The sequence below is a fragment of the Canis lupus genome, chromosome 38, assembly GCF_011100685.1.
Source record: "Canis lupus familiaris isolate Mischka breed German Shepherd chromosome 38, alternate assembly UU_Cfam_GSD_1.0, whole genome shotgun sequence".
In the NCBI taxonomy this organism is placed as follows: domain Eukaryota; kingdom Metazoa; phylum Chordata; class Mammalia; order Carnivora; family Canidae; genus Canis; species Canis lupus.
The window spans coordinates 18,519,296-18,545,040 of record NC_049259.1 but is presented as its reverse complement, the minus strand read 5'-3'; the positions used below and the strand labels follow the sequence as shown (position 1 = coordinate 18,545,040).

Sequence of the window (25,745 nt, the reverse complement as noted above, 5' to 3'; positions counted from 1 at the left end):
GGAAGCTCAGAGGAGTTACCATGTCAAACCATGTGAAAAGGCTGTTATCCAATTATTTTTAACCTATGAACAAATGGCAATTTGGAATAGTTCCATCAAACAGCCCGAGCCAGTTAGAAGAGCCACGTGTCAAGGCTGACCGCCAAGTCCCGATGGAGCCCACGGAGATGAGACCACTCCTGCAGGAATGCCTGAGGTTGGCACCCAGGACCAAGGAGTGAAGTCCTGTGGGAGAAGAGAACCTATGGAAGACACATGGAAAGTGACCTGGACTTTCTCAGGTCCTAAGAAAGAGGCACTAAAATCATTCTAAATTATTCTAAGGCAGAGCTATAGGGTGAATCCAGGTTTGTATTCCTTGACACTGATTCAATTCGGGTGATCATTTTTTAAAAATATATAAAATGTACAACCAGAGTATTTTCCATTTCTTCTCTTCTTTTCTTTAGATTCATCTGTCCATATGACTTTATAGATCCTTAGTCTCCGGGAATGCCATCCTCAGAAACTGCAAGGCAGTAGCAGGTCTTGCAGGTGGATCTTCATGAGCATTAAATGCATTGGGAGGCAGGAGAGTAGGAGGTGGGGGGTAGTGAGCTCCACACCTGTCACAGCGATCGGGGGCATTCGTGCATTACCCTGAGGCAGAGACGGGGGCAAAGTCATTGTACCCCAAGACCGCTGTCTCTTAGTGGCTCAGGCAACGGTTTCAGTGGGAATTCTATAGTTTCCACATGCACCTCTCTCTTAGGGTGCACACCCTCTGGAAGATCCCTTCACCCATCAGTGGGTTTGATCAGTGGTTTTTCCCCTAACTCCTTCTTACCTCCCTGGCCTCACGTTCTCTATGCCCCCCCACCTCTCTCATTGCCTCCTGGTACATCTCTGCCCCCTGAACACTTCAGCACAGACTCAGGCTTCCTCTTCTTATTACTTTCAGAAAATTCTGTAGGTGGAAAGAAATTTAATCGGTAATAATAAGGCTTTCTATTTTTAGAGCTCCTGCCTTCTGAGCAACCCGAAGAATGCCACAGTTATAACAGACTCAGTGAAAGGGTTGAAAGGGTCTTCCAAAGGTCTTCACGGAAAGTCCCCTGCCAAGAGGCAAACCTTCCAAAACTCACGTTGGACAGGCGCTAGCCTCCTTTACTCTGACACAGGATGTCAAACTCAGTTCTGCGCCTCGGAGTCTCAACCTCAGAACCCATCCCCACCCCTAGCCAAGAACCCTTCTTTCCAGAATAGTTGAAATAGACTCCAAATGTCCTCCCTAGCCCCTGCTGTCTTGTCCAGCCAACGTCTACACCACCTGATACAGTGATCTTTCTAAAATACAGCTCTGATTGTCTTTGGAGTGCGAGATCAGATGTGCAGTGTTATAGGAAGACAGGATTAGGTGAAGTGTCACAAGCTGGGCCTCAGAAGATTGTAGGAGGTCACCAAAAAGAGTGAGGGGAAAGAGAAGAGTCAGGCAAAGGACAACGCCAACGCAGAGGCTGAGAATCAGCAGGTGCATGGACATTTGAGGCACAGCGGGTGATGCAGAGTGGCCTGAGTGGGGAAGGAAGCAGAGACGAGCTACCAGATTGAGAGCCAGGACTTTTTCTAGACGGCAGTAGGTTACCAGGTGGTGGGCATTACGGCAAAGGCCTTGGGCAGAGTTGAGTTGAAAGGCCCTGATCCCAAGAAGAGAGGAGGAGACAAGTATCAGGGAAGATGGAGTTAAAGGAAAGCACATCCCAGCACCATCTCACCCCTCACCAGGGCTCCAAATTCCTTAAACCATCCATCCCAGCCCCCACCACACACACATGTATCAGCACACATCTTCCCTTCTGGAGTGCAAATAATCCTAGTGACCTGTTGTAGAGAGGGTCTCAGATTTGGAGTCAAAGCCTGGTTTCACGTCTATCACCCAGTGTTGGCCCTCACCACACAGACTCACCTTTTGCACTAAAATGCAACAGACACACCTTCTCCCAGGAGTGGATGGGAAATAATGTATGTGGAATACTTAGGACACATGGACAATGCTCAGGCAATGCAGTTTTACTATACATTTTGCTGTTTTCTCTGTGATCCTCTCTATGTTCCCCCAAGAGCATCCGGGAGTTCTGTGTCCCCAGACATTAGGCAGGTGTGTGTAAGCTCTAGCTAATGGCACGTCTACCTGTCGGTGAGGGCTTTCCTGGATTCTCTGGCCGGAGTTAGACAAGGCCGACACTCTCAGAGCGGATGAATGGGGACCGTCGTGTATGTGTGTGTGTGTGTGTGTGTGTGTGTGTGTGTGTGTGTGTGGACCTGGACTTCTGTGTGTGTCAGTTGTGCAGAGGGTAAAGGGGGGAGAGAGGAATCAAAAAACAAAACAAAAAAAAGACGAATGAATGCAAGAGGTAGAGCTAGGCCCAGCAAGAACGGGGTTAAAGCAGATGAGCAGATGAGCAGCAGAGGTCCAATGGGACCAAGGGGTCCAAGGGTCCCCTTGCTCAGTCCTCGCTGACAGTAGCGGTGGGTGCCTGGGTGGAGGGTGGGCACCGCAGACTGCTGTACCTCCTTGGCGCACGATCCCACTCAGGCCACTCAGGCCAGGGGGCAGTTCTCCCACTGACTGATGCGCTACCTCTGAGCTGGAGAGAGTCTCTGGGGTTGGGCTGGGGGTCAGAGGGCAGGGAATGGGTAACTCCACCAACAGTCTCCAGCGCTTCTTCTGAGGACAGGCTCTGTGACCGCATGTTTTTCCGTGACATCACTGTCCGTGACCTTTGGGGGCCAGCAGGGTGGAGTCCGAGGGGATGGGGACAGGCCATGATTCTTCGGTGGTCACAAAGGTTGGGATTGTGAGCCGCCTGGAGCTAGAGAGCGGCCTCAATGGGCACAATGTTTCTCGCTGGACTGGGACTGGCTTCCCTGCCCTGGGATATTGCAAGACTATAGTGGACCTGTTGTCTTTGCTCCTTCTCTATATTAAAAAGCACATTGTTGAGCACAGAGGCTGTGTGTGTGTGTGCGTGTGTGCGCGCGGGCACACACGCACACACACACAGAAGTGTAAAGAGTCGCAGAAAATTGCATTTTGCTTTTAGAACAAATGATGATGATGTGAAGTGGAAAACTTGCAGCCCAGCCAGCAGAGAGAATTGTGTTTTTGCTTCTCGGAAGCCTCGGGAAGAAGAGGAGGAAGGAGGAGGATGGGCAGGGGAGGGCGGGGGAGACTTTGCTGATGTTTCCAGAACACCAAATAGCAGGGGAGAGATCAATCTGCCCAATGAGTCCAAAACTGATTACACCCAACACAGCTAACCGCCCTGTGTTCACTTAAAGTAATAGCCTTGAACGCTCGACAGAGATAACTCAGCGACCCTATTGATTTGGGATTGCAGTCACCTCCCCCCAACATACTACACACATGAACACTATTACAGACCCGTACGTAGTATTTTTGGTTTGCTTTGCTGCTTTTCAAACACTAATGTAATTGGCATGACCTGCACCACCAGCTTGGAAAATAAAGCCATACCTGTATTTTACATGTGCATTAATCACTCAGCGACAACCCCCTCCCCCCCCCTGCCCCGCACTCACCACCCAGATTGAAGGATGACCAGCGGCCTCTCTCCTGGGACCTCCTCTCCGCAAAACTCAAGCCTCAGGTGCTGGCTCAGCCCAATGTGTTAGTGTAAAGAAATAATTGAGTGATCCTATCAGCTCACCAACACCCCCCTCCCCACCCCCAACGCCCTGCTGTTGTCACTTGTACCCACGCCACATGGTGCTGCTGTGCTGAAGTCACGTCTCCTCTTGCAGACTGATGTCACCGAGAGGTGCCTGGCTCACCCAGACCCTACTCGGGCAGCAGAGCCTCCTGAGGGCGGACAAATCTGTAGACACCCACTGTCCCAAAGCCACGTCCTCCAAAGCAGGATTGGAAAGAGGCTTCCAGGGAAGCCAGAAGCATGGCTGTGTGAAGATGTCCCCCTGGAGACCCCTGATCCTGTCTCCTGAGAACAGCCAGGGTCCTTAGACCCATCACAAGCAACCTCAACCGTTGACTCGCAACAGCTCAACAGGGGTTGGAAGCACCTCGGACATCATCCAACCCCCTTTGTTGAGGAATATGAGGCCTGGCAAGCTTAGGTGGCTTCGCAGCATCACTTGGCTGCCCAGGGAATGTATTTTTGTGGAGTTGAGCTTAGTTTCACTCCCTGGAAGGCCTCAGAAGGCATCTAACCCTGTCCCCTCAGTCACCTGTCCTCCCTCTCCACCAATGTCACACCTGTGCCAACGCCTGGCCGGCTGGGTCGGGCCGGGGGCCCCACTGGGTGTCCGTGCAGAAGTCCCTTGTGTGCCTCTTCCCACCTCCTGGGAAGCCCCTCAGTCCTGAGCAAGCCGGGGAAGTGGGCCCCCCGGACTCTGCCCCATGATGGGCCCTTCCTTGCCCTGCATCCCTGCCTTCTCAAACTGTCCCTATCAATGGCCCCTTCCCACCCATTCAAACCTTTCTGAGATTAAGGGGAAAAAAGAAGTGCTTTGTTCCAACATTTCTCTCTCCACCCTCCTCACGCTCCCCCTCCGCTCCCCCTCTGCTTTTCCCTCTCTCTGTCCTTCATTTCTCTTCTCTCATCTCAAAAAAAAAAAAAAAAAAAAAAGTTTGAGTGAACACTCCCTCTCCCCAAGCACACATTCATGTCGATCTTCCTGGTGCACGTGTGAGGTGACAAAGTCACAGCCTCCACAGCGTCCTCGGCAGGCCCTGGCCGTGCACCAGCCACCTGGGAAATGCCTGGCAGTCCCCGGGAGGGAGGGGCAGGCACCGGGAGGATGGCAAAGCCAGGCTGCTATCCCCAGAAACACTGAGGCTCAGCAGCTCTCTGGGTGGTCGGGAGGGGAGCAGGCTAGACCTGTCTGTGGCCTGGAGGATTCTGGGCAGCAACTGCCCAGGCAGAGGACACTCCCAAAGCAGCTCAGCAGGTCACCATTCCCATTCAGTTTCATGGGGGAAAAATCGGAGAGGAAGACAAACCATGAGAGACTCTTACCTCTGGGAACAAACTGGAGGTCATTGGAGGGGACGGGGATGGGGATGGAGTCACTGGGGGATGGACAATAAGGAGGGCATGTGATGTCATGAGCACTGGGTGCTATACCATATGTTGGCAAATTGAAATTAAATTTAAAATGAAATAAAGTAAGATAAGATAAAATAAAAAAAATTAAAAGGCCACCAGTACTTGTCCTTCCCTGCCCCCCACTGGTCCATCTCCTCCTGAAGGAAAGGCTTTTGTGGTGACTGGGAGCCTCTTTGACGTGTGCAGGAGCTTCCCAACACTGAGAACACATGCCCTTTACTGGGGAAGAAAAAGAAAAAGGGAACTGAGACATCCCGACGCCCTCCTAAGGGCCAGGCGTTGTTCTAGGAGTTGGCCATACGACAGTGAGTAAGACTAACGTGTTCCCTGCCCTCGTGGGGCTCACATTCTCGACGGGAATCAACACCCATGTACACCAATATAATAATTCCAGATTGTAGGATGGGCCGGAAAGGATGGACAAGGTGCTACAGTCATGACAACGCCAGGGACTCCCTTAGGGTTGGGGGAATGTGTCTCTTGGAAGGTGACATCTAGGCCGAGACCTGAACCCGGGGCTGGCAGACAGGCCTGGAGATGGAGTTCGAAGCCATGCTCACTACGGCGCTGCACTGGCTGTGCTGCTGTCATCCACAGTTTCCACGCGGGGACGCTGAGGCCCCGAGAGATGGAGTAACATGCCCAGTGGCAGGGTGCAAACCGCTGTGACTGACTGACCCCAGAGCCACACTTTCCCTGTTTCGTCCCTTCCCTGAGGGGTACTTGTGCCTCCATTCCGAATCATAAAAAGCACCTGGGAAGCCTTGGAATCCGAGGCAGATTCTCCGTGATCCTTCGAGATCAAGGTCCTGTCCTGGTGACGTGTAAGGGCTGAGCACCTGTTACCTGCCCAAGGGAGGTCGGGACTGCTCTCTGCTCTCGAGGTTCTTGGAAGACAAGCCAGGGCTCAGCTCAGGGCCCAGGATGGAGAGGCCCGGCCAGGCACACAGGAGGGGGCTCGGGCACAAAGTCGCCTCTTCCGGAGGAGACCTAGCGGCTGCAGGAGGCTGCCTGGCAAAGTGCCAGGATCTCCATGACCTGCCACGACAGGAGAAAGCAGAAGCACGGATCCAAGACTCTGCCTCGGTCCCTAAGTTGACATTTCCTGAGTGTTTAACTCATGGGTCCTGAGTACCGGATGAGGCACTGTGAGGACATTCACGGAGCACAAACCCATGACCACAACCCCGCAGGACCCGAAAACCTCCCTGCAGGGAAGCACTCAAGTCCATGAAACACCTGGAGAGCACTTGCACCCAGCCACCGGGCAGCACATGGAAAGGCACGTGGCGCAGGCAGGTAAGGCTGCGAGGGGGGGCTCCCGGGAGGAGGCCGACCAGATGGATGTCAGATTTGTCTTGGTTTATTTTACATGAACAAACATTTATTTAGTAGAATGAACAATAGATGAAAATTATAAGATATTTTAGGACACATGAGCTAAATTTACTTGAAAGATCAAAGGTAATTTTTAATGGGAAAAGTTGCATTTAAGTTGGAACTAGAGAGATAAGGAAAAGGATGGCAAAACAAAGTGAACTTTCCCCTGACATGGATAGCATATGAATAGACACAACAATGAAAAGAAAATACAAGTAAAGTCTTCCTTTTGAGGATTACATAAATAATTGATGAATTACTTATGGTTTCACTAACAAATACTTTTAACCGTCCATCTGTTGTGATCTTATGATTCTGTAGATTCTCTAAAATAAATAAAGTCCCATTCCTTGTATTTCCCCGCTTTTTTGAAATGTATGCTTTTTCTGAAATCTAGTGTATTATATATTTTTACTTTTTAATATTCATGTTTATTATTATTATTTATAGCCACATATTCCTGACCTTAAAAATAAATGATACGTTTAAAAAGAAAAACATTTTTTCATTGATCCCAATTGACTAGAATCAGCAGTTCTATTTGCTAATTTTGTTATCAACAAGGTCATTACTGGCATTTTGGTTTGAAAGGGTGGGGCAGGAGGGGAGAGAGCCGTGCTGGCAGGGAGATGGTCATGGATGTGCCACTTGCCCAGAGGAAGGCCGAGTGGAGGACAGAGAGTGAGAGCGCAGGCCCGGAACCCGGGAGGCCGGGAGCCCTCAGGCCAGGGAAGAGTGACTCATGGAAGGTTCTTGAGCAAAGCCCTCATAGGACAGCAGCAATGCATCCGAAATTGTAATAGTCATTCGTCTCTTGCGTGCGACATTTTGCAATATTCAGATGGTTCCGTGTACATTATTTCATTCGATGCTCCCAACCACCCAGCGAGGGACAAAGTGATCACTGCCTTCTGCGGCTGAGGAAATGCACGAGAGACGTTTAAACGACTTGCCACTGGTCACACATCTAAGGGAAAGAGCTGAAACTGGAGCCCGTCCCCTGACCCGGGGAAGGCGGGGATGGGGGGCACAGTACCAAGGGAAGGGCTTGGCTTGTGAAACCAGACAGACCTGAATTCGATGCCAGTTCCGCCAATTACCAGTAAGCTGTGCAGCCTGGGACAGATGATCAACCTCCCTGAGCCTCAGTTTTCTCATTTTTTACAATAAGAATCATCACAGTGTAGACACAGATGTGCTGTGAGGTGGACAATAACCATGGCCCCTGGCACAGCACGGATGTCCCCACCCAGGTCCTGAACAAACAAAGTTAGTAACCCAACTGCCCTCTACCCTTCGGGGGGAACAGTGAAGCTCTGCAGGCAGGTGGGTCCACCCTCATGACCAAGCCACATGGGCCCCACTTTCCACAAGGCTGAGGCCCCAGATGAGCAGTACATGTGCATCTTGGTGGTGGGTGGAGGGGGTGGCTGGACCACAGATTTGAGAAGCCATATAGCACACTTCCCCTCTTTCTTGACTAGGGCAGGCCTGGATTTTTTTTTTTTAAAACAAACAGGATTTGAGATAACAGCCCACACAAATGACTTCTTAGAAATCTCACCCTTGACTTATCATTTGGAATAAAAGCAATTTTTCATTCTGGCAAAGCTCTTTATTCTTTTTGGAACATTTTCATATACATTATTTCACTTGATCCTCACAACACTGAAAGGGAGACAGGCAGGCTTTACTGTTCCCTCTGAACAGAGGAAAAATCCACCGCTTAGGGGTGGGGGCGGGGGGCCCAGAGCTCTCCACTCCCTGCCCGCCCTCCCCTCCCTTTGTGCGTGCACTCAAGAGTCCACATCCACCCATTGAGGAGCTCCGCTCTGACGCCTGAAATCCTCCCCCTCCCATTCAGCTCCTGAATCATCAGAGATGCTCACGTGAGGCTCTTACAACCGGGGGGCATGATGGAGCAGTTTTGAAAAGAGACAGCTGCCTTGGACACATCCTGCAAGGGCGCTAAACTGTACCCTGCAATGGGGAGTGGGGGTGGGGGGTGTCCCAAACCCACCACCCTGCCCAGGGGCCCTTCCTTACAGCTCCACCCAGAAAAGCAGAAGACTCATTTGGAGTCAGCTCACCTGAGGCTTGAGCCTTCAACTTCAGCTCGAGAATTTCCGTAGGCCAGTCCACTCCTGAAGCCTGACCTGGCAATCCTAAAGAGAAGCTAGGACTGCCACCCCAGGCTGCAGATTGGCTCCTGGGTACAGGAGACCTTCCCCCCACCCCACCCCCAGCAGCAGAGAGCGGCTAAGGATGAGAGCAACAGCACAAATACTTACCGCCAACCACGGTGTGTTCTAGGCACATAGGATACCTCCAGAAACACAACCGACAAAGCCCCCTGCCTTCCTTTGACCTATATTCTAGTGAGGGGAGACGGAGAAGCAAAAATGAGCAAAATCAATCAATAAATGAAGAAGCAGGGGAGGTGCTATGTGGTAGGTGAGGGAAGAGTGTCACAGGGTAAAGCGGATGGAGCACGCTGGGGGAAAGACAGGGAGGCACGCAGGTTACTATTTTAAATAAGATTGTCATAAGCTTTGTTGAGAAGATGACATTCGAGCAAAGAGTCGAAGGAATATGGCTATCTGGAGAAAAGGCTTTCCAAGCAGAGGGGACGGCCAGAGCAAAGGCCCTTGGGAACAGGGAGGAGGCCAGCGTAGCTGGAGCAGAGGACATGAGGGGGAGAAGAGGAAGAGATGAAGTCAGAGAGGGAAGGGGGCCAGGTCCTATGGTCACAGAGGGTTTGACAGGACATTGTAAGGAATCTAACTTTTACTCTGAGTAAAATGGGGGCACTGGGAGGCTTTGAAGCAGAGGCCTGAAATGACCTAACTCTTAGCAGTATCACTCCAGCTGCTCTATTGGGGACGGAAGGTATGGGAGGGCGCAAGAGGGACAGCTGGAACACCACCTAGGAGGCCGCTGCAGAAATCCAGGTGAGAGATAATGGAGTTTCAAAACCAGGGGCAGCAGTGCAGATGGTAAGAAGTGGTCAGCACCTGCCATATGGGAAAGGTAGAGCCAACATGACTCGCCAAGAGGTTGGGTGGAGGGATAGAGCAGTGAGAAGAAGAGGAGGTGAGGCAACTCACGGGGTCTGGGCCTGAGCGGTGCCATCAACCAAGAGGGGCAGGACTGCAGAGGAGCAGGTGGGTGTGGGAGGCGAGGGGTTCTGGGTTGGATGCCCACTGGATGTCCAATGGAGATGTCAAGGTAGCATGAGATTCGAGGCAGCTGCTGTGTCCTTGCTGATGACTGCTTGGACCCAGGAGCAGCATAGACATCCACAGCCCAGCCCCCCGAGGAGGGCTTATCCACCAGGCCCACGCTGTCATCACTGGGTACCCAGCTTTCCAGGCCTTGCCCCGTGGACCACTCTCTATCCACGAGGCAGCTCTGAAGGCTCGAAGGCCCACGGCACAAAAAAGCATCTTCAGACCAAAGCTAATGGTGTCCGGGAAGTCAGCATGCTGTCCTTCTGTCCAGAACAGCTCTGTCAAATAGAACTTTCTGCAGGGATGGACACGTTCTGTAGCTTCCCGGTCCAGCGTGGTAACCACTTGCCAGGTGTGGCTTTTGAGCACCTGAAACGTGACCAGAACAACTGAGAAACTAAGTTTGTCATTTTGTTCAGTTTTAAGTAATTTTTTTAAAGATTTTATTTATTTATTCATGAGAGACACAGAGAGAAGCAGAGACACAGGCAGAGGGAGAAGCAGGCTCCATGCAGGGAGCCCAACCTGGGACTCCATCCTGGATCTCCAGGATCAGGCCCTGGGCTGAGGGCGGCACTAAACCGCTGAGCCACCTCGGCTGCCCCAATTTTAAGTAATTTAAATCCAAACAGCTCCTGTGGCTAATGGCTACTATATGGGACACCACAGCGCTAGGTGGCCCTTACCACTCCAATCCATCAAGCAGAACTGTGCTCATCCTTCAAGGCCTCATTCCAAGGTCTCTAACCTTCTTTCCGTTCATGCAAAGAGGGAGACCCCTCTTCCATCCTCCCACAGTGTTTCGTACCTATTTCTCGTATCTCAGCATACAGGAATGACTTGGTTGCATTCCTGCTCCCCCGGCAGGCCGTGAGCTTCTTGCAGGCAGGCATTGTGATGTTCTCGTCTCTGTAGCACCTGGTCCTGGCAAAACGTCTGGCTCAGTAGGTGCTGAACAAGTCACTGTTGAATGCGTAGATGGGTGAACAAGGACAAGGGCACGTCTCACGCTTGTGCCCAACCCTTGTTTCTTATTTCTACTAAATGGAGAGGAATGTAGGGAAGGTCAGGGATGGGAGATCAAAAGCTGTTCAGCTTTCTCAGTGCCCTCTGCTTCCTCCCATGGGGCAGTGAGGGGCAGAAATGAGATTAGGACCAGGTTCAGAGCCCACCGCCCCCATCTTATTAGAATAAGTACCTAGGACAGAATTTTTTTTAAGGTTTTATTTATCTATTCATGAGAGACAGAGAGAGAGGCGCAGAGACACAGGCAGAGGGAGAAGCAGGCCCCATGCAGAGAGCATGATGTGGGACTCGATCCTGGGTCCCCAGGATCACACCCTGGGCTGAAGGCGACGCTAAACCTCTGAGCCACCGGGGCTGCCCTAGGACAGAATTTCTAACTCGGAAGCCAAAAGAGGGGAAAATATTTCTTTAAATGGATGATCATGACAAAATTGCATTTTACCCAGACATTTATGTCTATGTAAACAAAATGATTTTCTGCTTTATAGATAGATAGATATATCTTATATATATTAATATATATTAATATATAATAAAGATTATATATATATATAAAAGATTTTCTTTATTTATTTGAGAGCCAGAGAGAGAGCACAAGCAGGGGGAGCAGCAGAGGGAGAGGGAGAAGCAGGCTCCCCGTGAAGTAGGGAACCCAACGTGGGGCTCGATCCCAGGACCCCGGGATCATGACCTGAGCTGAAGGCAGATGCTCAACCGATTGAGCCTCCCAGGGGGCCCTGTTTTATATTTTATTGTCAGGAGTCATATTTGTGGCTTGTTCTTTAAATAAGTGCCGTAGCTCTATCTATGGCTAAGCTCAGTGCATCACCGAGAGTAAGGAAGCCCCACGCCGGTAGCACACTGCAACCCCAGGTCTGGGTCACCGAGGGTGTTCCCTTAGAGCTAACTGCAGGCCTGAGCTTCTCAGAGGGTAGCCTTATTCTTGAAAGCGGCACTGCTTTCTTCAGTGTTTGGGTATTTTGTATGTGGGAGGCATTGCACTGAGGGCCCATCCTGTTCACGAGAAGCTAGTACTCTAGGTGAGCATTGCAAGAGAAGGGATCGTGCTTATAGAAGAAACATAGGGCTTGGCTATAATTGTTAGGTTGGTAAATACTTATGTTTTCATGGATCAGACCTTGACTGGCAAAGACCCAATGTCTCTAGGAAACCAAATTAAGCCTTGAGAGAGATAAGAATGGGAAGGGGGGACACAGAGGCACTTGGAAAATGAGCAATAAAATGGAGGTAGATTGGGGGGGGCTGGAGGGAGGGGGAGGGAGGGGGAGAGAAAAGGAAGGGGGAGGAGAAAGGGAGGGGGACCGAGAGGAGACAAGGGTGGAAGGGGATGGGGGGAGGGAGGAAGGATTGTGAGTTTGGGCCCAAGATGCCTCTGGCTGTGGTTATTTCTTACGTTCCAAACAGCTGGCCGAGTGTCCGGAGTTTTGGATGAGGCACCATGTAGGAGGGGTGCTGAGGGAAGCAAAGGGGGAGGCACAGAAGATGGGAACCCCCTTCAGTCCCCTTGGGGTGTGGCTCTGGCATCCAGTCTCCTGGCTTCACACAGGCCAGCCAAGAGCACAGCCTTCAATGCTCAGAAGCCATTGTATGAGGTGGTTCTAAGAGGCCCCCCTGATTCCCAGGGGTTCACCCCAGAACCCAAGGACTTCAGAGTCCTTGCTTATAAACCTGAAGAACCACACATCGAGAATCTCCTCTTAAAAAGGAGTGGTGGGGATCCCTGGGTGGTGCAGCGGTTTGGCGCCTGCCTTTGACTCAGGGCGCGATCCTGGAGACCCGGGATCAAATCCCACATCGGGCTTCCGGTGCATGGAGCCTGCTTCTCCCTCTGCCTATGTCTCTGCCTCTCTCTCTCTCTGTGTGTGTGTGACTATCATAAATAAATAAAAATTAAAAAAAATAAAAAGGAGTGGTGATCAGTTGTCAAAATGGAAGTGTTAGCTGGAGTCTTCCTCCCAGAAGAGAAAGGAAGAGCGAGGGAGCAGGGAGGATGGGCCTTGAGCATAGACTCTCATGGGGGAGCAGGATTGCAAAGCCCTCCACGGCCCTGCGATCTCAGCTCCACAGGCAGGCTCAGTGAGTGCTTGGCCTTGTGGCCTGAGCTCTGCCTCCCTGCAAATACCCATGTTGAAATCCTAACCCTAGTACCTCAGGATGGGACTGTGGAAATTCGACCTCTAAAGAGATGATGATGGGGCACCTGGGTGGCTCAGTGGGTGAAGCGTCTGCCTTTGGCTCAGGTCATGATCTTAGGGTCCTGGGATCGAGTCCCAAGTCATCAAGTTCCCTGCTTAGCAAGGTCTGCTTCTGCCTCTGCCCCACCACGCCTCACTTGTGCTTTCTCTCTAATAAATAAGTCAAAACATTAGAACAAAATAAAAATAAAGAGATGATGATGTTGACATGACAATGTTAGAGTGGCCATGATCCAATCTGACCCTCAACCTTATTAAGAAGAGGAGAGCAGTACATGCAGAGAGACCCCTGAGTGCATGTGCACAGAGGGATGGCCACAGGAGAGGGGTAGCCACAGGAGAGGGGTGGCCACAGGAGAGAGTTGGCCAGGTGAAGAGGCAGCAAGAGGTCAGCCATCTGCAAGCCCAGCAGAGAGTCCTCCAGGAAACCAACCCTGTCAGCACCTCACTCTCAGACTCCAGACTCCAGAGCTGAGAGAAAATAGATTCCTGCTGTTGGAGCCACCCAGGATATGTCACGGCAGCCCTAGCAAACCCATACAGTGGGGATAGGCGCTCATCACCCGGCCTGAGGGAGGTCCCAGGAGCGTCTCAGCTGCAGCACACGTCCCTGAGCCACTGTGCTGTGGTCCCTCCAGCAGCCCTGACCCCAGACTGACCAGTCACTGCAAGAAATTAAAGTTTGAGTCTTTCCCACACGCTAGATATTTTGCTAGGTTGCCTTCTCATCTATCACCTCACATCATCATTAATATACACCCAAGGCTTTAAGGAGTGAATGGGTTTCCGTGAGGTCACCCAACTGGAACATGCTAGACCCAAGGTGGAAGCCCGGGCCCTCTGATTCTGGAGTCATCGTTCCTTCCACCATCCTTCCAAGGGGCCCCCTGAAGTTTATAAAGACCAGGGATGTTAGGGACTGCGTGCCACACTCTCTTTCCAAAGTCCCAGAACACAGTCACCCCTAACCCTTCACTGAAGAAAGGTCAAAGTTCTGTGACATAGGGAAAGGAAGTATTTATTGAGTCCTAATTCTATTTATACTGGACTTTCTAAGCCAAACCCTTCTCTGACCACCCTGCCCGACTTAGTAGCTAATTAAGAGTCATTTACAACCCCAAAGATATTACTGAGGAACAGTTCAAGAAAATATTACAGTTGACCCTTGTGCAGTATAGGGGTTAGGGGAGCTGACTCCCCACCCTCGATCTGCCCACACAGTTGAAAATCTACATATAAGTTCTGATTCCCCAGAAACATAACCACTAAGAGCCTACTATTGACTGGAAGCCTTACCAATCATATCAACAGTCAATTAATATGTATTTTGGATGTTACATGTATTCAACACTGTATTCTGACAATAAAGCCAGAAAAGAGAAAATGTAATTAAGAAAACCATAAGGGAAAATACAGTACTGGGCTATATTTCCCAAAACAAATCCACATATTTAGTGGATGTACACAGTTCAAACCCATGTTGTTCAACAGTCAGCTGTATGACTTTCTGGACACTAGGCTACTTTTTTCTCCTCGGCCGAGCCTGCCAAGCCCAACTCTGTCTGGAGCTGCTCGTCAATATCTATTTTTAATGGGATATATTTATAATTGGATGTATTTATAACCTCTTCCTCACGGGCACTTGTTTTCCTTCTGGAATCACAGAGGCATTTTCACAGATTGGCTTTGACAGCAAAGAAGGGACTAGAAACAGGTCCCGAGTGCTCCAAGACACCTGCTGCACTTAGTGAAGAAAGGTGCTTCACCACTGGTGCCGGCACCTACTTCTACAAGAGACAGATGGCTCCTGGGAGGGACGGAGGGCTTCGGCTGAAAGGCTCAGTCAGTGCCGATAGAAACCGTCGGTGGCCATCCCTGGGGCTGAATCCTGCTTGCCAAATCCTCCTCGGGTCTCTGTTGCATGCTAAGCACAGATGACCTGTTCAGATCCAGTGTTCTTAGCAAAATCACACAATTATCCAAATTGGGAGACATCTCAGAGGTGGTGCGATGGATTCCCTCACCTCAGGGAGGAGGGACGTGATGATGCCCGGACAGGGAAAGCGACTTGTCCAAGGTCAAGCAATGGGTCCTCGGCAGACAGAGGACCGGGCGGTTCCCGAGTCTGAGGCCAATGGCCCCGATGTCCTGGGTAGCCATCAGAACCTCAGAGAGTATCCTGTCCAAGCTGATGCACCACACTGGGAAAACCACACGCACATCTGGAAAGGATCCATAAAAAAAAAAAAAAAGTTAAATAAATAACCCAAATTGACGAGGGATGGAAAATCGATGTTTAAATTAAGTAGCAAAGATTCCAGCTGGACATAAGGAAGCACTTTTTAGCTGCCAGGGTGATAAAATATCAAAATGAGCAAATCAAAGGAAAACATGCTGAGAACTTCTCGAAAAGACAGGAGAGAAGCATCTGTCTTTGATCGCTGAAGGGTCACCTGCCCCCAGACGGGGAGCTGCAGCAAAGAATCTCTCCATCCCAGCCAGCTCTGTTAGAATCCACTTAGGTTTCCAAGTGCCTTCTGGAAGCCTCTGGCCAAGCAAGCTGCTGTTGCTGAGTTCTGCATCACTGATCCCATCATTTGTTTGAAATTTCCTCTGAAGACCACTTCTTCACCCTCTTGGGTTTTTTTTTTTTTTTTTAATTTCAAAAAGCCTTCATATTAAACGTCTTTGTGAGGGGCCAGAGCAGAATCTGGAATGCCTGAATCTCAAGCTTTGGGATTTTTTTTTTCCAGAAGTGACATGCTGAGGGATTAGAGTCTTGGCAATAACTACAGGTCCAGGCAAGCAAAAGGTCAAGTGCAGGGCGAAGTTGGTTGACAGACACCATAGATCTCGACAGGCAGGGTCCTGGAGATCAAAGCGACATTATCAAGCACAGCTGAACTCTGACCTTAGCGCAAAAAGGCCATTTGCTTTCTATCCTTTTTTTACATAATCTAAATATAGGTCACCTGAAGTTCAGGAGACACGTCAGAAGCAAATGAGGTCAGAGGCTTGACAACAGCAGGGTGGGAGATGCTAGGATGACCTCGGGAAGGGGCAGCCACCATTCCTGGCTCCTTGGGAGTCCCACTCCTGTGGGACCGCATCAACACCCCAAAGGACCCTGGGTACATGCAGAAAGAAAATTTGTGGCATTCAAGGGGCATCCACCCACAATGATGAGATACCCTTGTGTCTTCGGGAACTGAGAAGACCCCAAACTTCCAGGTTATAAAGGGGGTCCTTCCTTTTGTCTTTCCTCTCTCTTCAAAAGGTACCTCTGTGATGTCCCTAAATAGATCTCATCAACACATCCATCCTCTCCCATGCTCCTCCTTCTGGGACCCAGTTCAGTCTCGGGTTCTCACTGAGATCCCCCCACTGGTACACCTGTCTCCCTTGGTGCTGCTCCCCATTGGCAAACACTAGCACTGGCCAACCAGCCTGCAACTTGAAATGATAACCGTTGGTCTATTCTGGATGAATCTCCATAGCCATCAACCTTACGAGCGATAGACCCTCACATCTCAGCAAACGGTCACTTGCTCAAAGTTGGGACGGAAGGCACGTACATTATGACAAGGGCCCCGGGAAGCACAATAACCTCACGGGCTTCCACGTGTTCTCAGACACGTGCCTCGTTCTGGGCTTTGGCTTTGCTTTTGGTGTTCAAAGATTTCGGCCAAAGTCCCACACACACCACCACCACCGCCAAAGATGTTGAGGGGCTCACAGGAAACAAGTCCCTGTTCTGAGGAATCATGAAGTGAAGCCATTTGACTGGACTCTAGGACTCGTCCTGAAATCCCAACATCCTGCCGATGTCACCTTGTTTTGAGTCCAAAGAGAGCAGATCGTGTAGATCTGATTTTTCTTACCGTTGCAGCCTGTGCTGAGTTGGGATCCTGCTTACGTTTGCACCAGAAAGACTTTAAGAAAAAAAACTACTGGTGCTCCCTCCTTCCCCCCCCACCTCATCCCAGTAGAGAAGTCTTTCTAGATGAGGGTCGTGTGTACAGGCGAGCACATGTGTGCACACAGCACGCAAGTCACAAATATGCAGGCTAGTGTGGGGCAAGTTGTCAAATCCTTCTTTTGAAGATGACTGAGCCATTTTCAAGAGATTTCTCAGACAACCCCACAAAACTCCAGATAAACAATGTCGTGCTCACTTGAATCGCCATGAAGCCACGGGCTCCTTGAGGGCAAAGGTTCTATCGTGATCCGGGGGTCCCTGCCACCTAGCCCTGTAGTCCTCCAACAAATGTGTTTGTGAATGAATTCAAATCACTCCCTTCTTCTGGAAACCATCTCTAGCCACAAGGAAGGGCCTCCTTTCCTGAATTTCTCTAGCAGCATCTCTCACCCGTCCACCCCACCGCCAGTGCCCAAGTCACATCCTGACACCTAGGAAAACGACAGCAGAAATTTCCAGAGCTACAGTGGAGTGCTACATGGCCAGTCCGTGTCAAAGCCGACTTCCTCTTCAGCACTGCCACTCCACACCAAGTTGCTTTCCCTTGTTGTGGTGTTACCATGAATTAAAAGCATAAAGCAAACTCTAAGTTTACAAAGCATCTTTAAGAAATGGATTTTATTTTAGAGGAAGTGGTGATCTAATCACCACCACATCCATGACCCTCTGACGGGTGTGAAGGTCTACTGTTTGGGGCCACCTGAGTCAAACATGGGCTCCTTTGGGGCTTCTCCATTGCTGCTCTAGCTCCTGTCGCAAGAAGCCACGCTCTGATATCCTAGAACAGGGCCTAGCAGTTGGTAGCCATTAACTATTTCTCCATTTCCAAGGAATGAGTAAATGTGTAGATGAATGAACGATGTGCTGACATTTTCTGTGCTGCTGCTAGAAGCTCCAGCCCTGGTGAGCTGGGGAGTCAGTGTCCCATGAGACGAGCCAGTGGTTCTGGAACTACTGGAATACCAGCTTTCCACGCCGGACGTAGGGCCTACCCGCCACCTCCTTTTTGTGTACCCAGTTTCGAGATGTAGACCCTGTCACTGTACCTCCTCAACCCCAGGCTCAGGTGTGAATGACTTAGTACTCTTGGCTGCATGAGACAGGAACTCAACTGGAATTTTCTTACACAGGAAGGGTCCCCGTGTGAAGCCATGTCCTTCTCAAGTTGCTCACGGCTTCTGTCACATGCCCTCCCGACACCGCTAGCCGGCCTGGCCCCTCCAGCCTGGGGATGCCCATGGCTCCCCCTGTTACTAGCCAGTCCTACGAGCTGGACCTTTCCTTGTCAGGTTCCCTAAATCCTACCTGTATCATGATAAATAGTCCCTGTTTTTTTTTTTAAGATTTAATTTATTTATTCATGAGAGACACAGAGAGAGAGAGGCAGAGACACAGGCAGAGGGAGAAGCAGGCTCCATGCAGGGAGCCCGATGCAGGACTCAATCCCAGGACTCCAGGATCATGCCCTGGGCTGAAGGTAGGTACTAAACCGCTGAGCCACCCAGGTATCCCAACAGTCCCCAGTTATTAAATCCTACTCAGATATCCAGTGCGGGGTGCCATCTCTTTCCTGATGGGACCCAGACCCATATATCCACCCTGGTCTCCTTTCTGACCCAGAATAATCAAACAGAAAGTTCCCAGGAGGTCTTTCCTTGCATATAGTAGTTGTTCAATAAATATAAGATTAAAACATAAAATCATGTCAATAATATAACTAACCTCCATCTTTTCCAGTTACAAGTACCTAGATGATTTCCCCTAACCTCAAACGTTAGGGTTACACTATGCAAGATTTTAATAAATAAGACTCTCATTGCAAGTTGCTAAGTTATCTATTTCTTACTAGAACCATCGTTCTGCACCTTGGCTACATAACAGAAAAGCCTCATGCTTGAACACTTTTATACTAAGCCCTGGGCCCATCCCCCCAGTCCTGATTTAATTAGTCTGGAGTGGATCCCAGACACTGGCAATTTTTTAAAGCTTCCCAAGTGGTTCTAAAGGGCATCTAGGGTTGCAAATCACCTTTCTTGGCAGGACCCACCTTCTCCTTCCCACGGGTGATAAATCTCTGCTCTAGCCATAATGAGGTTGCAAAGGTGAAGAAAAAAACTACAGACAATTGGAGGAAAAGATACTAAGGGAAGTATTTCAAAAATATTTTTCCTCTTAAACATAAATTTATTGAATAAATAAAATGAATGAAATGGCTATAGCACTGAGGTCACAGTGAAAAACCCAGAGCTCAAAGCCTTGTTTTAGGATCAACCCAGGCTTCACACTTGAGTCAGTGAGGAGATTCAGAAGTGTTTGCACTCTTGTCCCACCCCAGACCAACTGTATCAGAATCTCTTAGGTGGGGTCCAGGTGAGAGGTTTTTTTTTTTTAATCTCCCAGAAGAGTCTAATATGGCCCAACCTAAAGACCATTAGTCTAGATGAGGTGATTTCTTTAAATACCTTAAAAATTACATCATAGATTTTTCCTTTTTTAAAAAAGATTTTATTTCTTTAGAGAGAGAGAAGGTGCAAGCAGGGGGAAGGGCAGAGGAGGAGGGAGAGAGTGAATCTCGAGCAGACTCCACACTGAGCGTGGAGTCCAACATGGGGTTCCATCTCACAACACTAAGATCATGACCGGAGCCTAAATCAAGAGTCAGACACTCAACAGACTGAGCCACAGAGATGCCCTGATTTGTCCATTCTTTTAACACAAGAAGAAATACCAATTTTTTTCATAGAACATCTTGAAATCTTGTTTATAAGTGCTTAAGTGGTAAGTCTAGCTAAGAGTTTTAGTTGCACTGGGGCCAATACAGTGGGCTGAACATAAAACAGTAAGTTTACATGGCTGGCTGTCATTCAGTTGGTAACCAGATGTCTGTAGGTTAATGCTGGCACAGGTGTGTGGATGTGCCCTCAGCCAAAACACCATAGCTCTCCTGGACACATGGTCCCCAGATGAAGCAAGTTCTGTGAAACATTTCTCTGGGAGATATATGTATCACCAGCTAGAGGTTCACAGAGAGTGTTTCCCCAAAACAAGGTGAATCAAAGGAGTGTGCAAGGTTCCTGGAGGAGAAACAGACGGCCAGCCTGTCAGGCCAGCAATAGAGAAGCCACAAAGGAGCCCACGTTCAGCTCAGCTGACCCCAGACAATAAACTCACACCAGTCAGAGGCTCCTGAAGAAAAGCATTGGTGCAGTGGTGATTAAATCACTGTTTGCCTTAAAAGGAAATCCATTTCTTAAAGGTACTTGGTAAACCTACATTTTGAAGTGTGCTTTTAATTTATGGCAAAAGTACAAAAAAAAAAAAAAAAAGAAGCGATCTAATGTGGCACAAGGGGGCTAAATGAGAGTCTGGTCTGGACACCTAATTTCTTCATGTCAGATTCGACTAGTTTGGTGCTTCTCAACCCTGACTGCACAGCAGAATGCCTAGAAAGGGTGTTAAAACATGTGGATGGGTGGTGAGGGGGGCAGGCATTCTGATTTAATTTGCCTGGAATGCTGCCCAGGCATCCGTATTTCTATAATATCCCCAAGGGAGTCCAGTGTTAGGACCAAGTTGAGAAGCCCAGCAGCCGCTGTCCCTGGCATCCCCTTGGGCTTGAGAGACCTACCTCCTGGGAGTGCAGGAGCAATTAGAGGAGGAAAGTAATCGATGATTGATACATCCCAGGATCCCACTCAAAGCTAACTACTTTGCCTCATAAGAAGGTTATTCTTTCTTTTCTTTTCTTTTCTTTCTTTCTTTCTTTCTTTCTTTCTTTCTTTCTTTCTTTCTTTCTTTCTTTCTCTTTTAAGGAATGTATCTATCAATCAAGCAAAAAAATCTAAAACATCTTCAAAATAGGTTCCTCATGCTGTGCCTCCGCCATTTTTTACTGATCTGAGACAATGTTCAGCGGCCCTTCCCATAACCCAACCTCAGTGCACATAAAGAACTGCCAGGTTGGATAAGTGGTGTTTTCAATGTGTCACTAAAAGTGTTCTTGATCCCACTTCAACCCTTCCCACTGTCCTTCAGACATTTGGGCTGCGTGCCCATGTACATTTTCACAGTTGGCCTTAGAGGACTCATTCTCACTTCAGTTTGGATTTGTTGCCTGGAGGCCCCACCCAAATCCCATTTCCCATGTGCTGGCTGAACCACTAGCATGGAAAAATATAAAATACCAGAGCTGGAGTCTCTCCAGCCCATGTTATGTCAAAAGAACGGAGTCCATGTGAGCCTCACGGGGCCCCTGTCCTCCCACAGCCAGGGAGCCATCCTGGAAGCCCACAGTGGATGGCTTCAGCACTTCACTTCACACTATCTAGTGTCTGATTCCAGCTGTGGAGAACCAAAAAAAAAAATAAAATAAAATACAAGGAAGCACTCATTCAAGGCCAGATTCCAAAAGCAGAAGTTCTGAATCAAACCAAACTTCTGGACACTGGTAAACCACAAAATTGAAACCGGGATAAACGCAGTGATGTCTAGACACCGGTCAGTAAATCTCCAGGTGTGTAGACCAAATTGTTCAGTTAGTTGCTTTAACCAACTCCCTCCTCGTGGCAACAGAGACTTAGCTTCTGTGTATTAAAACTTATAAACAATTGCTTCCCCACCTGGAAGCTGAAATGACAATTGGAAAACCACATCTTGGCAAAACGTTTGATCTTTGGCTCAAGAGATCAGATTGGTTTTCGTGGTGTAGACTCTATAGCCTGGAGAACTATTTTCAAGTTGTTCCAGCTCTGCAGAATTACAGTTTCCATCAAAATTTTCTCCGTGTGGGAAAGAATGAGGACGGCCACCCAGGTCTTTATTTGGGAGCTGCCTGGAGTTTCCACTTGCCCACGGACTCCCTATTTTCGAGATAAAAAATCCTACCTCATGGGGACATTTCTTGAGTTTTCGTCATTATTCATCATTAAATTTGTCCAGAACCTTCACACCAGAAGCAGAGACAAGATGGAGACAGAATGCCTGGGAAAAGGTCAGGGACAGATTTAAACACATCTCACTAAGCAAGTCAGCCCGAGTCCCTGCTATCACGCTACTACGCCAGCTGTCACCCACTATATCCTTACTCTGGCCCCACCTGCCCTCTGCCTGGGGAAATGTCCAGAGGAACCTCCAACCCTACAGAACAATGAGCAAGCATTGCTTCCAGCATAGGCTGCCCAGGTAACTGGCGATGCAGAATGCCAGCTGGAGATTCTGAGGCCAGCAATGGGCACGAGGTCACACTCAGGGAACACAGGCTGGTGATGTCACACACTAGATTGGGATGTTGGGTGCCTGCAGACACTATGCTATCAGCACCATCCAACTCTGTAACACACAGGTGAAGACGGTAGGGGTTTGATGTAAGACTAACCTTGGTCCAGTTCCCAAGGCCTCTGTTCTGTCCAGGGAGACGTTGGGCAAGTCCTGCGACTTTCTGATACAAGACTTCTTCCTCTGTAAAATGAAGAAAGTCCACTTAATTTATAGGACGATCATGGGGATTAAGGCAGTGTGGATGTTGAAACACAAAAGGTGGTCAAGAAATTACAGTCATTTTTATTATCCTGTATAGGTGGCCAGAACAATCAAGCAGTAACCAAGCCTGTCCCCCTAACTGAAATGTTCTCGGAGCCTTAGCTTGTGTATTGACTTAATTTTTTTTCACTGAGTGATTTTTGCTCTTCAAATTATACACCAAAACGGGTGTGTGGCACAGACCAGGGGCACCAGCTCAAGCTAACATGGAAATTGCCTGGAAAACAAATGAGAGGCACAGCCTCAAATGGCACATAAGCCTGATTCATACCAGCAAGGGCAAGGTCAATGTGGCTCTACGAAGCATCCTCTCTAAGGATAGTTTAAAAGAAAACCAGTCTTATAACTTCCAGATACAAATTAAAAATGACATCAGGTTAAGGAAATGGCATATAACTGTTTTTCAGAGGTTGCCTTAGGAGTTACACTGAAATCTGGTTAGCACATCCATTCTTTTTTTAAATTATTTTTAAAGATTTTATTATTCATTTGAGAGAGAGAGAGAGCAGAAACAAGGAGGGGGCAAAGGGAGAGGGAGAAGCAGACTCCCGCTGAGCAGAGAGCCCATTGCCAGGTTGGCTCCCAGGACCCTGAGATCGTGACCTGAGCCAAAGGCAAACACTTAACAGACTGAGCCACTCAGGCAACCCCCCTCTTTTCTTTTTTTTTAAAGATTTTACTTATTATTTGAGAGAGAGAGAGAGAGAGAACATCAATTCTTAATACATGAGGGGTGGGGCACCTGGGTGGCTCGGTCGGTTAAGGACTGACTTTGGCTCAGGTCATGATCACAGGGGGCCTGGGATAGGGCTCTGCTTGGGCTCCCCACTCAGTGGGGAGCCTGATTCTCCCTCTCTTTCTCTCCCTCTCCCTTTGCTCCTTCCCTGTCATTCTTACTCTTTCTCTCAAATAAAATCTTAAAAAATAAAATCTAAAAAAAAGAGAAAAAATGGGGATAGTACCTCCGCCTTCCTTCAAGGACTGAAATGGGGCCTATAATGCACACAGGAAGTGCTCCCAGTCAAGGTTAACTGTTGCTGTCCAGGCTGCAGCTTTGTTGCCCCTTTCATCCTGTCATTCAATGCCTGAACCATACCTGTGCCAGACAGGGCCTTGAGAAGAATACTGCACAAGCCCAGTCCCTCAAAATACTCAAAGACTCCAGGGAAAGATGGACATGTAAATGTGCTCTCATACAAAGTGGCAACTTCTCTAACGGAGAGCTGGACGAAATGCTACAAGGAGCCCAGAGGAGAGCCAAGCAAGGCTTCACAGAGGACATAAGCTTTTATATGGGTTTTAAGAAATGAATAGGGATTGGTCTGGCAAAGGGAAAGGGTATGCAAGACAGAGCAAATGGCATGCATGGAAGCCTGAGTTAATCAACAGGTGTTATGCACTGAATTGTGTTCCCCCCACCAAATTCATATGTTGAAGTCCTATCTTCTGGGCACCTGGGTGGCTCCATTGTCTGTCTTCAGCTTAGGTCATGATCCTGGGGTCCTGGGATCGAGTCCCATGTAGGCTATTCCCACTCCCTCTGCATCCCCCACCTTGTGTGTGCACACATTCTCTCCCTCTCTCTCTCTCTCTCTCTCTCTCCCAAATAAATATTTTTTTAAAAAGTGAAGCCCTATCTTCCATTTGATAGTATTTGGAGGCAGAACCTCCAGGAGACAATTAGGGTCAGATGAGGTCTGGATGCAGGTGGAGCCCTCATGATGGGCTTAGTGCCCTGTTAAGAAAGGAAGAGACACCAGGGTTCATCTCTCTACCACGTGAAGATGCAGCTAGAGAAGGCAGCTGTCATGGGCCAGAAAGAGAACCCTCGCCAGAAACCAAGCAGGCTGGCACCTTGATTTCAGACTTCCGGCCTCCAGAAGTATGAGAAATAAGTGTTGCTTAAACCACCCAGTCTATGGTATTTTGCTCCAGCAGCCTGAGCAGACTAATCCAAAAGGTCTGGTGGTCTTTGAGGAATGGTGGTGACCTCTGGATTATGAAAGCAGAAGTCACCCAAGGAGTATCAGAAGAAGGGTCTGGAGAGGGGTTTGACACTGGTGCTGTAGGAGGGCCAGGAAATGATGTGAATTGATTTCTATGAAAATACATCTGGTGCCAATAGGGGAAGATAGAGACCACAACTTAGAAACACGGGAGGAGAGGCCCCGGGAGTGGACCAGGGAAAGGCTGCTTGTTATTTGATGGGGAGGAGTACCCCCACCCACTTCACTACAAATAGTCTTCTATGCAATGGCTATGCGCAGAGCTTGTCAGGTGCCACCAGGACCCTGTGTCCACCTGCATCCATCTGGAGAGAAGTCCTGGGGGATGAGGAAGAGGACCTCAGTTTGTTCTTCAGTGCAGAGACTCAGCTGAAGAGAGCTATAGTGCGTAAGCACAAATCCAGGAAACAGAAGCCATTCTTCTCCCTAGTAAGAAACAGGCCTTCATCTGTGCCAGAAATTCCCAGAACATGGGCATTTTGAGGGATAAGAACAGAAGATGGCATGTGAGGCCTCACAGATCATGCTCCCAATGTGCTATGAAAGCCTATCACCTTGACTTATGCCTTCTGTTTCAGCCTCTGAAACATGCCTGGGGAATTATGTGTAGAAGCCAAGCTTTAGAAGAAGAGCTCAAGATACTCAAGATAAAGGACAGGATGACTAACTGCCCTGATTTGCCCAGGACTATCTTAGTTCTAGCAGAAAAAGTCCCCCATGTTGGAAAGCCCCTCAGCCCCATGCAAGCCAGGACAGCTGGTCACCCTAAAGAACTATTATAAAATGCTACAAAAAGACTGTGATGCAATATTTATCAAGTTCATAGCAGAGATGATACTTGGTGAAAATGAGGTGATGATTTTTCCTCAATGTAATTTTAGAGTGCCATTCAAAAAAACTCATAATGCACATTTCGTCAAACAAAGCCCAACATGTTGACTAAGAAACCGAGGAAACAGGAAACTCATAACAGTGAGGGTGAACATACTGGGCACTCATCATATGCTAGGCTCTGTTTGGAAAGCTTTACATAAATTAAATCATTTAATCCTCAACAGCTGTATTATAATCATCTGCATTTTGTAGATGAAAAAAATGGAGACAGAGACATCACGTACACAAGAAATGTATACGATGGAACTAGAGTGTAAACAAGGCAGCCTGGGCCCAAAGTCCCTGCTTCCAAACAGCTCCTATGTATAATATTTAACAACTCATGTTTACTGAGCTCCTACTATAAGCCA

The 25,745-nt window shown here is 48.8% G+C and overlaps 1 long non-coding RNA gene across 26 annotated transcripts in view; it reads right to left on the bottom strand.

Annotated features, from left to right (window-relative positions):
- Positions 1 to 8,098: 8,098 nt before the first annotated feature.
- The window catches only part of LOC102152982, a 68,239-nt gene continuing 50,592 nt past the window's right edge, over positions 8,099 to 25,745 (bottom strand). For 9 of the 26 annotated variants that reach the window (XR_005385769.1, XR_005385773.1, XR_005385774.1 and 6 more), the window contains 4 exons: positions 22,332 to 22,414; positions 21,842 to 21,937; positions 10,545 to 10,699; positions 8,100 to 10,105 (listed from right to left, as the gene is read on the bottom strand). This is a non-coding gene — a long non-coding RNA (uncharacterized LOC102152982). Of the gene's footprint in view, positions 10,106 to 10,544; positions 10,700 to 15,002; positions 15,201 to 20,796; positions 21,299 to 21,841; positions 21,938 to 22,331; positions 22,415 to 25,745 lie in introns of those variants that run through there. The other 17 variants (XR_005385756.1, XR_005385760.1, XR_005385771.1 and 14 more) reach the window with 14 other exon arrangements.